Here is a 17,049-nt window from a genome sequence, read left to right as displayed (position 1 = left end):
AGTTTCTGGAGGTCTTTTAGTCCGGGGTCCCCAAATGCTGACTCAGATACTATCTATGTCAGAATCATTTTGAAAGAATATATAATAAAACAGAGCTTTGGAGTTCCTTCCCCTGGAGATTCTGATTCAACGTGTCTATATTTTTATGAGTGCCTTACAGGGATGTAATACAAAGGTCTGGGAAACTTTTCTGTAAAGGGGGAGATAGTAAGTATTTTAATTTTGCAGGCTATGTGGTTTCTGTTATAACCATTCAACTTTGCCATTGTAGCCTAAAATCAACCACAGGCCACATGTAGACAAATGAGCATGGTTATATGCCAATAAAGCTTTATTTACAAAAACAAGCATCAGGTTCCTCAAAAAATTAACCATAGAATTACCATATGATATAGAAATTCCTGGATATGTATCCAAAAGAATAAAAAAACAGGGACTCAGATGCTTATATATACACCCACGTTCATAATAACGTCATTCACAATAGCCAAAAGTGGAAGCAACACAAATGTCAGTAAATAAAAAAGCAAAATGTAGTGCATATATATACATATATATATATATATGTATAAAACGGAACATTATTCAGCTTTAAAAATAAATGAAATTCTGACACATGCTACAATTTGGATGAACTTTGAGGACATTTTGGAAGTAAAATGAGCCAGACACAAAAGGACAGACACAGCATCATTCCACTTCTATGAGGTACCTAGAGTAGTCAAATTCATAGAGACAGACAGTGGAACCATGATTACCAGGGGCTGGGAGGGAGGGAGAGGCAATGGGAAATTAGTGTTTAATGGGTACAGAGTTTCAGTTTGGGAAGATGAAAAAGTTCTGGAGATGGACAGTGGTGATGGTTGTCCAACAGTGTGAATGCCCATAATGCCGCTGGATTGTGCACCGATGAAGGTTAAATGGTGAGTTTTATGTGTATTTTACTGCAATAAAAATAAATTTAAACAAGGAGCAGAAAAACAAAAAACAAAAAATAGAACAGATGGCACAAGGCATGAATTTGACTCAGGGTTATAGTTGAGCAACCGTTGGTCTAGTGCACCGCTAGGGTCCAGAATTACCAGCCATGGTTCATTTCCTCCTGGTGTTAGTATGCAACGAAACCCACCTTCACTTTTCTTTGAGATTATTTTCAGAAATGGGAAGTCTCAGGCATTCAACAATATACAGTCTTTGCCAACTTCTGTGGAAAACCAGGGTCTCCAAGTGTCCTATTCAGATCAAATTAGGTGTTGTATTATAGTGAACTACTATAGTCCTCCCAAATTCACCTGCCTAGGTAGGGTTTTCCATGAGGAAATACTCCAAATGCATTGCTTACGTTCACATGCTTACTGCTCTTTATGTCTATGTCTCTCTCCTGCTTGATTCTTGTGTCTGTTAAGTTGCTTTCTTCTCATAAGAAAGAGGAAGTGAGGGCAGAGAGACCAGAAGTGTTCTTTCCCAACTATTTCTTGTTGGGCAGTGGAATGGAAGTCCTTGATCATTTATGGAGACACGAGGTGTTTGGTGATAAGTGTTCTCCTTCCAGATGCTATTGATTTACTTATCTCCTCCCAATGGCAGTTTAAAGATCAAGCTTTAGCAAAAACACCTATTCAATTACAAACTTGGGAACTAGTGGATTTATACAAATTAACAAGTCTTTATTACTTATAAAGAAATCACCTATTATTTTTACATATAAAACTGGAATATTTAACATGAGGCAGTCATGGGTGTTTTATCCGTAAAAGTGTCTTCAGTCACACAAAATTTTGTACTTGAAAGACTGAAATAACAGGGTTTACAAAAGTAGTTCCCTTTTTTGGAATGGTCCTTTGTCCTCTCAGTTTTCTGGCCAGACCTCTCAGAGAAGTCACAAGATTGCATGTTTTAATGAGCTTCAAAAATAATGCCTGTATTATATAGGGCGTAGATTAATACTTAAGGGTGAATATTGATCAGTTCTTATTTTTATGTCTTTGCACTGATAGAGTGTAGCCCCTTCTTTTTTGTATTTGTCACTGTTGCTTACTTACCTTGGAAAAATGTAGAACAATGATGGAAGTGAAGGACTGATGGATGAGGGAGTGTGCCTGTGCGTGCGGGTGTGCACGCACATGCCCTGAATATGCAGTTGCAAAGCAGCTTAGCTTGAGAACAGTCAAAATGTACATATCTTTCCATGTATTGCACAAAATAAGTGTATATATCTAGACGTACCATGTTGCTAAGTTCTACTTCGGTTTTACTGAGGGATCCTGGAAAGGGACACTTTCAGTCTTCCCAGAGCTTGTTTTAGAACTCGTTTTGCTGGGGAGCGTGTCTGTCGTGGTGTTGAGGCTATTTGAGTGAGTCTTGGTCGACACGGATTCGTGTGCTTAAGGACGGGTGCTGCTGTGCTTTCATTCGTTCGCACATTTACACAATAGCAAAAACCAGTACTTCCCTTGTGTGTGTAGACGGTATGTTAGAGATGCCAGGGACAAGGGGGTGGAGAAGGTGTTATTGCAGGAGTAAGGGATTGACTTGGATTAGTGGTAGTGGAAAGAAAAAGGAGTGACTGGAGTAAGAGGTGGGTGGATGAGACAGCCAAGGTTAGAATAGCAGTGGTAACATTGCAGTGGTAAGGAGCTTGTCCTGTGCCCTGTCCGTGCTAATTGTTTAACAGGCTTAAACTCACTCAGTCCTTAACACCACCATGCAGGCTCTATTATAATGCCCATTTGACAGGAAGGATGAATAACCATGATTACAGAGCTACCAACTCTCAGCACTGGAATTCAAACCCAGTTTAATCTCAGGGTCTATGTTCTTAACCACATGCACCTTAGCAACGTGCTACCACTGACCTTAGCATCCTTTGGAATGGACAGAACAATGCCACTACTGGTGTTTGGGGAGTTAATGGCTTAAGAAAGTGACACCAGAAGGGGATCTACCGTGGAAGTAGAGTGTCAATTGAGTCCTAACTCATGGAAGCTCGTACTGATAGATGTATCTGTGGGAATATTACATATCTTTGAGCCTCATTTTTCTCAAGTGTGAATGGGTGATAATTAGAGAGTTTATAGCAGTACGTTGAAAAAATGAATGAGATAATGCATGAAAAGTGCCTTGCTCAGTAACTGGTGAAGAATAGGATCTCAATAAAAATTACTTTATTTTGCTAATGATTAAGATGAAATGTGCTAGGCTTGCTCCATATTCCAGAGTTTAATTTATTTGATTCTGGATGAGAAAATGATTGGTAATTATTGTCCATATTTTTCTACAGAATACTTATTTGTTTGAATAAAGGCCATGGAAGTGGTGAACTAAAATCAAAACAAACAAATGTGAAAGGAAAGAAAGAAAAATGAAATATTTATTGGGTAATCAAACTACCGTACATTTTTTTTTTTTGGTGATAGCGATAGGACATAAACAGCATAGTTTAAATTGCATTTCAAATTATAGTAATAATTTTCAGTGTTGTAGAGAACAGATTCCCTTCCTGAAGATGTTTGAGTGCTTTGCTGAAATAACTTAATTCCCAGGGCTGAGTTCAGATTATGGACCTCCCATTTCCCAGCTATTGGCTGTGGAGCCCTGGCAAGTCCTTAGCCTCCTGCGCCCCTTTTGCTTCATCAAACAAAACAATATTCAGCTCAAATGAATGAAGAACATAAAGTGTGTAGCATAGTGCCAGCTTTTAGTTCACATTCAATAGCAACTACCCACTACCCTCTTCTTGCCCATTGGTTCAAAAATAATCCAAAACCCACTAGCAAAAAGTTCTGTATTCTTGCCACAAAGCAAAAGAATGTCCTAGAAGACTCAATGTCTGGGTCTCTTGTTGGTCATATTGGTCTTAGAAAAAAACCCTCAAAATATAGCTCAATTGCTTCTTTTCAAGACTGAGGTTTCTAACACCTTGGTTAGGAATTGTGTTTGCAGGTGCTTTTTTTTTTTTTTTTTTAAGGAACCTGTTTCACAAATGAGAAATGTGCCTTGTAGCTGGTTGCTCTGCTGTACCAGGTGATGTGGGAAAGCATTGCTCTCTTGCCCAAAGCGCACTTCTAGGGCCATCTTGGTGACTCAGAGATCTGACAGGCTGCCAGGGAAGCTGAGGCTGGAGAAGCTACACTCGGCTTCTCCCAACCCCGGAAACTGGTCGACCCAGCCCAAGCATATTGTTGGTGTCTTATTAAAAGGGTTGATTTGGGGAATGTTGTGTTTGCCACGCAGTGTCATGCCTTGAAGCCTTGGTTTCCAGCCTTTATTTATAAGCCTAATTGTTGCTATGGAAATTCAATATTTAAAGAGGTAATTATTGCTGATCTTGTTGCATGTGTCCATTTCTGATGTCCAGCTGTTAGCTCTTTAGCTCCAGTCTAGCAGATTAATTACTGCTATTGATTACTTTGAGCTTCTCTCTTCACACCTGCAGTCTGTGTAATTAGCTGGTGGCCTCCTCTGAAAATTAGGAGCAGTTTCATCCTGGCACCTTGCCATTTCCCAGCCATGTGCACTGCACTGATGAACAAAAGCAAATCTATTTTAAATAGAGATATCTGGGTAATGAACTCTTTGTGTTTTTGAACTATCCGTGGATAATTCAAATTACCCTCTGTTAGCAAATATTGTACCTCATTTGATGACTATCTGAAAAGAAAAAATTCCTAAACACTGGTTTTTATTCCCATTTCCACCTTGCAGAAATTTGCTCCCGTGTGTGCGTGTGCGTGTGTGTATGTGTATATGTTTAAATCAAAACAACTTTCTAATTCTGCTGAGGGTATTGGGGTACTAGAATAGGCTTCCTAATGGAGCCCAGTGGAAACCGTTGGGTTTGCACTGTTTCAGGCATCCACGTATTAATGTTCATCCCTTTTGGTAGATTCAGACTCCGTGTCTGAGAGACACATCACCATCCATGAGAGCCGTTGATAGACCTTGGGAATAAAAACAAGTGTCCCATTTGAAAAATGAGTGAGGAAGTGCTATGAGAGAGGAATACAGGAATCTTCAAAATTTTCTTCCCAACTTTATTTCAGTTAGTAGGTTCCTGCCCGCCCCCCCCAACCCCCGCCACCCTGTGTATTGGAACCAAAATCCAGAATTGCCAAACACTGAAATCTAGAGTTCTGCCTCCAATGTCCTGTTATGATACTTTCTCATCTGTTGCGTATTACTGCCTAAACACTCAGGAAACACAAGTTGGTAGTGACATTGGGAGTGGACTTCCCAAGTAATGATAGGCAATGATTACTAACATGGCCAGCTGTTCCCTTCCATGCCGACAGGGCCCCACTAATGTTCCCTTTCGCTGTTTAACTTGTGTTGAGTTATTATACTAAGGGTTATTGCTTATTGTAGGAAAAAATAGAGCACTTTCCTCCTGCCCATGGCATGTATCTGCCAGCTTTCATTTCAAGCTTAAAGTGGATAAGTATGTCCCAAAGCCCGCCCGGCACATGGAAGGAAAAAAGTTCAGAAAGTTATCACTCGTCGGAACAATGAGAGCACCGTCTCATTTATGTCGAGCACAGACGTGTTTGGTTGGATCACAGCGACATGGGGACGCTTCATCAGCTCTGAGATAGCCTCTACGGAAGCAAAGCAACACAAATTCCTGCCATCCAGGGAATCAGGTGGGAGATGGGCACGGAGTGGGAATGAGTGAAAAGAGTAGGGGCATTCACTCATCAACTCAACGAAGCTTTGGGGCATCTAATGGGGAGGCTGAACGCCGGCCCTCAGACCAGAAGGTCCCCAGCTGGAATCTCATCATTTCCACTGTTACCAGATTAAAATTTAAATTGTGCGCTGCCATTTGGAGGCCTTCTGGGCAAGGTCTTGCAGAGTCACCAGTTATTAGGAAAGCCTCCCATTATCACAACCCTAAAAGCTATTTGAACAGCAGCCTAATGTGGTTGTGATTTCCAAGGATCATTTGCTGTTATTGCGGCTCTGCTCAGATGTGAGTGGGAGAAACTAACCAAAGTTTCCTTCTCATAGTACCAGAGAGGAACATCAGAGGCACCAGAGAAATATTTTGCTGGCCATAAATATAAATTCACCCCAAGTAAACAATCTTTTGTTTCCCTCATCTGGGCAAGGTCATCTCTAATTCTGGCAAAGAGCAACACTCTCTCCATTACGGAGTATAAACTTCACAAACGTACACTGGTAATAATTTCAACTCAACTAGAAATGTGAAAACATAGTTTTAAGAGGGTGCTACAGTAAAATGCAAAGTGTGGTTGTGTACAACATTCCATACTTACGGATTACAGAATGACTTTAGAGTGACAGGAATTTATGAATATGTACATATACACGTGTATGCATATATATTTTAATTTTTTGCATTGCAAAATTCAACATGCTTAACCTCATAAATATCTGAGGCTGTGCACAGAATATGTATCGTGAAACTAGACACGTCACAGGTCTTTCCGGAGTATGAAGCTGCTTTAGCCATTGGTTTTTCAGCACCAGCAGAAGAGAAATGAAAATCTATCTTGTTAAGTTCTTAACCCTGATTTACAAAACCAGTTACATTTTTTAAACCGTGATGAAGACTAGGTATTTGCTACTGTTGTTGTCTTCAAAGTTGCTGGGAGTATTTAACATCTACTCTGTTATACCGTCTGAGGGTATGCTGACAAGCTAAGTGAAACGAAAGATGAGAATTTGTCTAATGAATAATAAAAATAGTGTAGCTGACATGTATCAAGTGCTTATTATGTGCTGGGTATCATGCTAAGTGATTTGAATTTATCATCTGTTTTAATGCTCACAGCAAACCTATATTGTGGATCTGAATTTTATAGATGAGAGCATTAAAGCTGAGAGGTTGTATATAACTTATTTGACCACAACCATGGTCAAATCTAGTAAGTGACTTCATCTGTCTACCAAACTAGACTTTTAACTATTTCTGGTTATTTTATCCCAGCTATGCAGTCTTGGTGATATTTTTTTTTTGCTCCAATTATGTGGATTCTTTAGTATTAGATTAACTAAATATAATATCCACTCGTAAACCTTGTGTTTTGGGGCCTACTTAATATTACTTACTCCTTAGTCTAACCTTTTGTTTTTCTTAATTTATAGTAACTATTGCAAAAATTTGTGCGAGGAATTCCAAGATCTTGTCCATGAGGAAAGAACCCGCCTTAAGGAAATGTAAGAATAGAACAGAACCGGGCATGTGTGCAACTGTGGCCTGACCCGGGTAAGGACTCTCAGTTACTGTCCTGAGTTCTCCTGTGGAGAAGCCTTTTTGCTGGAAGAGTCACAGATTATTATTGATTCTGTTACCGGAAATGCAGGGAAAATCTCCCTCCCCCACAATTTAGCAGTTTCTTTCTTGCTGTGTACAATTATTCTTGTTTCACTTAGATGCCTGAGACATTTATTTTCTGAGGAAACAATCAGAATAATATCTCTCTGTCTCTATTTATGTATAACACACATGCATGGAATATATTCTGATTTTCCATAATTGTATTTGGTTATATGTGTGTGTGTATTGCTGTTACATGCACACAGGTGTGCACACACAATTGGTGTTCCATGCCACATTTCCAAGATATTTTCTGGAAAGGACCTTTAAGAGAATGAAGGGCAGAGCCTTCTCCATATCAGTGGGTGTGTAAATATCTTCAGATTCTATAAAAGCATCTTTATTTTCTCAATCATAGATGATCATTTGAAGGGGAGTTGTTTATGCTCTGTAGCACACATCAGGTAACCTTGAAGAAGTTCTCCTGAAAAAACAGAGTCCAGTTTTCCTGATTCTGTATTTTCCCTTCTCAATCTGATAACATCCCAGTCCTAGTGTCAGTTCTCGCCCTAATGAGCTGAAACTACATTAGTGAAATCTTAGATAAATTGACTCAAACCTTGGTTTGATGATCCTACTTAAGACATTCAATTAATTCTGTTTTGGTACAAGCTAATTTATGACTTTGTATTTATTCAAAAAATGTTGAAGATACAAAGCAGTGGGAGACAAAATAATGAATTATTCTTCCTTCCTTCATGTGCTGACTATAGTAAGGGAGGAAGAGAAGAAAGAAATGCTTTTGATGTTTGGTAGGTGGGTATTTTCTTGTCATATCAGATAGTCTTTAGCTGATATAAACACATTTGTATTCCTCTAGGAGATACTAATTAGTGCAGTAAATGTTGGTTTATTAATTATTGTTAAAATTTTCCTTACCCAGTAAATAGTTTTTATTTTTTCTTTTTGCCCTCCCTTCCTGTTTCTCCCATTCCCCCCGCCTCCAGCCCCTGCCACGCTTCCTCTATTCTCTCCTTCCTTTCCGAGATAATACTTGGTTTATTGTGGTCATAAAACTTTCTTTCTGGTGAATAGTGAGTGGCAGCTTGATAAAGCTGTGATATAGAAACATATTATAATCCACCTTTCTGTTGCAAAGCTTAATAATTGATCTGTACAATTTGAGAGAAAAGAGAAAAATCTGAGACTTTTAAAGTAATTTACAGCCCCCATGTCACACTCGGTGTGTTTTTAATGAGCTTCTCTAGATCTACAGGTAGTGCAGGTTTTCTCTGCTGATGTTCAGGGCAACTCATCAAGACATCCTGCAGGGCAGTGTCTTCAGGGAAGGTCAGCCAGAGAACAGAATTGCGTTAGGTGATGCTGGGTACGTAATTGACTTCCTCTGTCTCTGGAAAGTGATAGAAGGCAGGGCTGAGAAGAAGCTGCCTCTTTTCAATTCCCTCTCCCTCCCTTGATTAAAATTGCTTTTCTTACACCTCCTTCTATTTCACTTTCCTTTTTACATTCTCACAGGCTAAAACTTTAATTGCCACCCATGTTGGTTTTGTTGCTGAATTAAAAAATGAAATATTTCTTATAATCAGACTCAGATTTCCAGACTGCTCTGTCTTATATAAGCCTTTATTTTTCATGTAGTCTTCTAAAGGCAGGCAACAATGGTGTTCCCCTCCCCAGCGTGACAGCCAGTGTTATTGTGTGAGACAGGTTAATCGTGTTATGCTACGAAAGAAAGTCATATTCCTTGGTATTCTTTGCTGTGATTTTTTTTTTTTCTGTCTGAACTCCTATACGTTGGAGGACTAGATATAGCCACCAATCTTGATAGACATTCAACCCTCCTGGTCATCGATGACTATAGACAAAATATGTAATTGCCAAAGTCACAGATTTTCCAATATTTCTTCTTATGCCAATTAGGAAAATAGGTACTTAAAACAGGCATACATCAGCCAATTAAAAATAAAGTCTATCAAAAAAAAATAAAAATAAACTCTATCTTCATGGTCTGAAGTAAAGTAATTGTACAGAGTACATTTCTTCTGCTATATTTTAAAATGTAATTCTAGGTACCTACTGTATTAGACAGTATTTTGTGATACACTTCATTCTATCCAGAGAAATTCAGAAAGTAGACTTGTATAGAATCAGTCATAAAATGGGGCATCTGGGTGGCTCAGTCAGTTAAGCATCCAACTCTTGATCTCAGCTCAGGTCATGATCTCATGGTTTGTGAGTTCGAGCCCCACATCAGGCTCCATGCTGACAGTGTGGAGCCTGTTTGGGATTCTCTGTCTCCCCCTCTCTCTCTGCCCCTACCCCCCCCCCATAAATAAGTTAAAAAAGAGTCAGTCATAAACTCAATTGCCAATAGGTGGCATACGTATTTTGACAATGTTGGTGAGAAGTAGAGGCTAACAAAGACGGTAAATACATAAAGATACTCAAGGAATTGTGTGTGTGTGTGTGTGTGTGTGTGTGTGTGTGTGTGTGAGAGAGAGAGAGAGAGAGAGAGAGAGAGATAGGGAGGGACGGAGGGAGGGAGGGAGAGGGGGGTTTAGAAGGCTTCCAAGGCTGTTTTGTGGGGCTGAATTTATAGACAGGCTGTGCAGTGTTCTTGCTGGGCTGGATTTATCTTGCATTTTCTTATTAGGATTTCTGGAAAGAGAGCTGCTCTCAGCTGTTCAGAGGACAGAACCAGAACATTCTCTCAAAGCTGTCAGTTCTGTCTGCCGTGAAAAGGGGACGCGGGAGAATAGGAGCCTCAGGGCTCAGGGTGAATTTGTCCTGTGTCACGCTGGAGCCTGCCATGGAAATGTCTTGTAGTATATCCTGGTTTTAGAGTCTGAAGAAATGGCTAGTGAATGAGAGGTGCCTCTGACAAGCCCTTGGAAGTCAACCGTATGTCCGAGGTTGTGGCGGAACTCCCTGGTTATCTGAACATTTAACCGGTTTGATCTTGGAAAGATCACTTTATGAAGAAAATGGTGACAGAGGAAAAGAGGATAATGTGTTTTTTGCAGCGGTCTCCCGAGCGATGTGCACATTCCTCTGTTTCCCCAGGCTGAATTGCTCTCTTGTTGTTGGAGGTGGCTGGGGGATGGGTTGAGAGACATCAGGCATCCAGGCGCCGTATCCTTGCGAACGTGGGGCATCTTGATCATTTCTCTCTGCAGTGACTCTTCCAAATTTTACTCTTTCATAATCACACTGAATTAGGTACTAACATTTAAGTGCCTTCTTGGGGCTTGGCAAAATTAAAAAATGAATTAGCCACCGAGGAACCAAGAAATTAAATATCTATTACTAGACATGGCACACTTTCATGGACTTCTGTGTGGGATAAGTCCTTATATCTTTGACTAGCATGAGTCAGCACAGTTACATTTAATGGGGGCCAGGCTGTGCTAGCCTTGTGCTGCTCGCCTGGGGCTTAAAACTGCTCCCTTCAGTGTGACTGTCTCAGCCCCGTCCCTCCTACTCTGTGCCTTCCAGACAATGTCTTGCATGTTGCGATGATGATCAAGGCTGACTTTTTCTACTTTCTAGATTCGCCCTATATGTTGTTTAATTCTCTTTATCACTTGCAGTAGGGAACCAGTATTCATTTTGTCATTTACAATATAGACATAGAAATACATCATTTAAATCCTGATGCTAAGTTAAACTTCTCTTACAGGTAGCATCTTTTGGCCATGGCAACTTCTGCAAATTTTCATGGTTATGTTTTTATGCAGAGTTAAAAGAAAAAGACAAAACTTTGAGCTAATGGCTATTCCAGTGATTTCTAGGAAGGAAATAATGAGTGTAGTTATCCAAATGATAGGTTTAAGAAAAGGTTTAAAGTAAAACCACCAGCTATTAACTGAGTTCTGAAGTGACATATTTGAAGGCTGAGACTTCAAAATAACCTGTCTCCAAATTTAATAATATATTGACTATCCTAAGACATGGTTAAAGTATGAATTTTTGGGTTAAACAAACTTGGCTCTGAAAAGTCATGTAGCATGCATAGTATCGTTTTGTGTAGGAGGAAATAATACATGCTTCTAAATCACTTGGAATAGAACTTTTTCTTTGGAAAGCTTTTTGGAATTTTTCGATGCTTTGCAGTTATTAGGCAAAATACTTCTTGTATTGACTTCTATGGAATGTATAATGAATGTATTATGTAGTATATATTAAAAATTCAGGCATTTTTTCTATCTAAATAGTTGGGTATTTGCAAAAGACAGTGATTTTTCTTTTCCATGAGGGTATACTCAGGGGAGTTCTCCTTATCTCCCACCCTCTATCCCTCCTCTCCTCTCTTTTATTTCTCTCCCCTTCACCCCTCTCTCTTCCCTTCACAAATGTTGACTGAGTGCCTTTTCTTAGCCAGGCAGGGTACTATACTATGGAGATACAGAACTGAGTAAGATGTATATACATCAAGCACTATCTGCTTAGTCTCTTAAACCTAGAACCTAAAAATTCATTCTTTTTTTTTTTTTTTTAATTTTTTCAACATTTATTTATTTTTGGGACAGAGAGAGACAGAGCATGAACGGGGGAGGGGCAGAGAGAGAGGGAGACACAGAATCGGAAACAGGCTCCAGGCTCTGAGCCATCAGCCCAGAGCCTGACGCAGGGCTCGAACTCCCGGACCGCGAGATCGTGACCTGGCTGAAGTCGGACGCTTAACCGACTGCGCCACCCAGGCGCCCCTAAAAATTCATTCTTAATTCCTTTTCTTCTTTAGCCCTATGGCCATCAGAAGGCTGTAATTCTAACTGCAGGATGTGCAACCTGGATCCGTTCTATCGAATCAACTGCCATAACCATCTGCTCTAACCTAAGTCACCCTTACCTTTCCCCTCACCTATTACAAGTGCCACCCTACTGGTCTTCCAGTATCACCTGTTGCCTTCCTTGTCGCTCATCTTCCAGTAACTAAGGTGGTCTTCGAGAATATAAATCAGATCATATAGTTTCCCATTTTCTTCCATCCTCCAGTCGCTTCCATTGCTTTGTACTGTGCTGTGAGTTCCTAGTTCCTTCCTTTAGCCTTACAGAATGGTGGCACTGCACACCCTCTTACATACCATTTCCCAGGGACACTCCTGCTCTTTCCAGTCCTCTGGCAAATCAAGTGTGTGTCCACCTGAAAGTCTTTGCCCTTGATATTCCTTCTACCCAGAATGATCTTTCCTCTCATCTTTATGGCTGGCTTCAGCACTTCCATCTTGTCTTTAGCTCAGATGCCACCTTCCTAGAAATTCCATCGCCTCCCGCATCCTTCCTTCCCTCCCCTTCTCACATTGTATTGGTTTGTTTTTCCCGTGGAACCATTAATCAAAATATTTTCTTTTTTTTTTTAAACTTAAAGTTTATTTATTGCGAGAGAGAGTGCAAGCCAGTGGGGGAGGGGCAGAGAGCGAGAGAGACAGAGACAGGGAGAGAGAGAGAATCTCAAGCAGGCTCCACACTGTGAGTACAGAGCCTGATGTGGAGCTCGATCCCATGAACTGCATGATTATGACCCGAGCTGAAATCAAGAGTCAGACGCTTAACTGACTGAACCACCCAGACGACCCTTAATTTCTTTGTTTATACATTTACTATCTGTCTCTCTCACCAGAATGCAATCTCTGTGAAAGTAGGTAGTTGCTCTGTTCTGTGCCTTATTACATTGTCAATGCTGAGAACCATGTATAGCATATTCAAAGCACCTGATACATTTTAATTTTTGTATTAATAAGGTCTGTGCCCATGTAGACCTTTCACTTTAGCAGCTAGTTTCCAGTTTCTTTCGTAAATCTGATAAAGGTGGGTGGCTTCTATTTAAGGGACTTGTTTCAGCAATTTTACACATTTCAAGTCTAATAAAACAAGCACATATTAATCTGCTAGGGCTGCCATAACAAAATACCACAGATTGGGTGGCTCACACAGCAGAAAATTTTTCTCAAAGATCTGGAGGCTGGAGGCCAAGCTCAGGATGCTTTCAGGATTGGCCTCAGCAATGATTTCTTGGATAGGACACCAAAAGCATGGGCAAAAAAAGAAAAAAAATAGACGAATGGGACTACATCAAACTAAAAAGCTTCTATACAGCAAAGGAAACAGTCAACCAAATGAAGAGGCAATTTATGGGATTGAAGAAAATATCTCCAAACCATATATCTGATAATGGGTTGATATCCAAGATATATAAAGAACTCCTTATAACCCAATAGCAAACAAAACAACAAAAACTACCAAAAACAACCCAATTAAACATGGGCAAAGGAACTGAATAGGCATTTTTCCAAATATGACCTACAAAAACTAACACATATTTCATATCTATACCAAGAGATGCTTGATTATCAGGGAAATGCAAATCAAAACTACAGTGAAATATCACTTCACACCTGTTAGGATGGCTTTTATCAAAAAAGTGTCAAAAGGTGATGAATGTTGGTGAGGATGTGGAGAAGAGGGAATCTTTGTACAGTATTGGTGGGAATGTTAATTGTTGTAGCCACAATGAAAAACAGTACGGAGGTTCCTCAAAAAATTAAAACTAGAATGACCACATATGGTCCAGCAATTTCACTTCTGGGTGTATATCCCAAAAAATTGAAATCAAGATCTCAAAGAGATATCTTTGCTCTCATGTTCCTTGCAACATTATTCCCAATAGCCAAGATATGGACACAACCTAAATGTCCATGAATGGATGAAGACGATGTTGTATGTATACAATGGAATATTACCCAGCCACGAGAAAAAAAGAAATCCTGCTGTCTGCCACAACTTGCATGAATCTTGAGGGCATTATATGAAGTGAAATATGCCAGATGCAGAAGGATAAATAATACATGATACAACTTATATGGTGAATCTAAAATAATCAAGTTTATGGGGCGCCTGCCTGGGTGGCTCAGTCGTTAAGCGTCCGACTTCGGCTCAGGTCATGATCTCACGGTTCGTGGGTTCGAGCCCCGCGTCGGGCTCTGTGCTGACAGCTCAGAGCCTGGAGCCTGTTTCAGATTCTGTGTCTTCCTCTCTCTCTGCCCCTTCCCCACTTGCACTCTGTCTCTCTCTGTCTCAAAAATAAATAAACATTAAAAAAAATTTAAAATCAAGTTTACAAAAGTAGAGAGTAGAATGGTGGTTGCCAGGGCTGTGGTGGGAAGAGGAAATGGGGCGGTATTAGTAGTGAAAGAGTAGAAGGTTTCAGTATTTAAGATAAATAATCCCTAGAGATCTCCTGTGCAGCATAATACTTACAGTTAACGTTATTGTGTTGCATACTTAAATAGTTGCTAAGAAGGTAGATCTTCTGTTAAATGTACTTATCACACACCCAGGGTAAGAGGGTGGGAGGAAACTTGGAGGTGATGGATGGGTGTATGGCATAGATTGTGGTGATGGTTTCATGGGTATATACTTACGTCCCAACTCATCAGGTTGTATGCCTTAATTATGTACAGCTTTTTGTATGTCAAAAAAAAAAAAAGGTGCCATCAAGATCAGTTTCTGGTGAAGCCTGTCTTCCTGGCTGGTGGATGGCCACCTTCTCACTGTGTCCTCACATAGCCCCTTCTCTGTGCATACTGAGAGAGATCTCTGATCTCCTTATTTTATCGGGACACCAGTTCCTACTGGATTAGGTCTCCTCCCTTAAGACCTTATTTAACCTTAATTACCACCATATCTCCAAATACAGTCACACTGGGGATGAAGACTTCAACATAGTGAGTTTGGGGGACACACAATTGAATCCATAGCAAAGTGCGAGGAGAAAAGCACTTTTATTTGTTTAAACTATAACAGATCTGTGCAATCTTACATAGGAACAATCTGACATTTGACATCTGTTATTTAGCCAAGGTATTGCTTGACTTGCAATGGATATTCAATGCATGTTATGACACAAATTATCTATTTTAATGAGGTATTTTATGAAGCTGCTTTTGTTGATTTGCACAATGGGGCACAGACATGCTGATAATTTAAATGGGGATTAGACTCTTTGTTTTTAGAATAATAACTTGGCTCAGTAATACACAATGCTAACCACCTGTAGCTCTTTTCCTCAGGAGGCTGCTTCTTTAACATTTCTAGAAGCTTTGTGCTTTCCCTGAGCCTGATGCTATGATGCTCACAAACTTAGCAGGAGACCAGGTTAACTCCAAGATGCCCAGGTAGAAAAATTAAAGAAGATGAAAAATGTGAAAAATTTCCTTTTTTTTCCCTTTCTCACCATGTTTTCCTCTTTCTACTCTCCTCATCCTTTCTTCTTAGGAGAGAATCTTCAGTGAGAGATGTTCCCCTTAATTCATGTTGTGTCCTATTTCTGTAGCATGAATATTTAGGAGGTACTTAAGCATGGTTTCTAAGCAGTGACAGAAATGGAAATTATTTACCCCAGGAACCCGGCATGTATTCTTGTTAACTAATTTGCATGCTGTTAAATAAATAACATATTGGTGGGACCAGAAGATTTGGAACCTCTCCACTACCCACACTCCATTTTTATTCTCTATTTTTAGGACGAGTATTGTGTTTGTTTACCTAAGTTATGAAGCTTCCTTTATGTTATATAAATAGGAAAATTAGCTGGGCAGAATCATGTATAAATTTATTGCCTTGGTTTGTGTCTTTTCAGGAATCTGAGGAGAAATAAATGGGCCTATGTGGGTAGCAAGTCTTCAGTCGCTGAACAATTTGATGGAAAAATTATATAAATATGGCTATGATTATATGTACACTGGATAAAACCCAATAAAGATTTGGGATAAGCCTCATTGATCTAAAGTTAGAGTGCTTAAACATTGAGAAACTACTTGAGCAATTGATTGTAGATTGGGATTTTTGAAAACCTTCACATGGACTGTGATAAACTGGCTGCTTTCCTGTAAATATGACAATGTGGGACAAACACAAAAACATGGTGACATGTTGATTGTCAAATCTAGCTTAAGAGCCCATATAAATATGATGGAGACCAAGGACATTATCAGATGTGTATTCAAATGGAATATATCTAAATCTGGTTTTGAAAGTGGTTTGGCTGGGGTGGGTGTGTTGTTCCCTAGGTTTGAGATTTTTTAGAAACTTGAGGATGGGAAAACTGCATGTCCTATGAGATTAAATCCTTTTATTCTGCTGAATAAATGAACTCCCCCCCCCCACCCCAAAACTGGGCAATATTGTGTATTCCAGCTGCAGGCTAAATGATTGCTTCATTTCAAGCCTCCTGACTGCCATGGAACCATCTGGTATGTGCTTGTGTGTAGGAGTAGGGGAGATTCCAGCTAAGACTAAGGTCTTCGGCTGGTCCAAGTTGTTTCTTATTTACCACTTCTTGTCACACCTGGGTACAGAGGCAGAATTAAAACTAAGTCTGACTTTCTTCCCATCTCCTTTAAACTTTTTTCTACTTTTTGGCTTACATAAAGGTAAAACTGTTAGAAAGAAAAATTGTTAAAACCGGTGGGGGGGGGGGGGAGAAATGCAGTGATAGATGAGAAACTATAAATCCTAAAGTTGGAAAGATTTTATTTTTCATACTTAGAGATCCCCCCGCCCCCATTATTGTTTTGGGTCAACGGGAGAAAGGTTTGTATATGTTTTTCCCTCATGTGCTACTTTAAGCAGTGTTCGTATGTTCTGTGAAATGGTTATGCTAAATGTCTGTGAGATCTTGAGTCTGGGTGTGGACATATAGTGAGTCTATAGGACCCAAAAGAGAACAACAGTGGGAGGATAGGAAAGGC

General features: G+C 39.8%; 1 long non-coding RNA gene across 1 annotated transcript in view; it reads left to right on the top strand.

Annotated features, from left to right (window-relative positions):
- LOC147580723 (uncharacterized) overlaps nt 1-16,077 on the top strand; it is a 59,193-nt gene extending 43,116 nt beyond the window's left edge. Inside the window, exon 2 of the long non-coding RNA XR_015250760.1 lies at nt 15,939-16,077. This is a non-coding gene — a long non-coding RNA (uncharacterized LOC147580723). The remainder of the gene's footprint in view (nt 1-15,938) is intronic.
- The last annotated feature ends 972 nt before the right edge of the window (nt 16,078-17,049 follow it).

The sequence above is a fragment of the Puma concolor genome, chromosome B2 (genome assembly GCF_028749965.1).
Source record: "Puma concolor isolate L17-30 chromosome B2, mPumCon1.1.hap2, whole genome shotgun sequence".
Classification (NCBI taxonomy): domain Eukaryota; kingdom Metazoa; phylum Chordata; class Mammalia; order Carnivora; family Felidae; genus Puma; species Puma concolor.
This window is presented reverse-complemented; position numbering and strand designations above follow the sequence as displayed.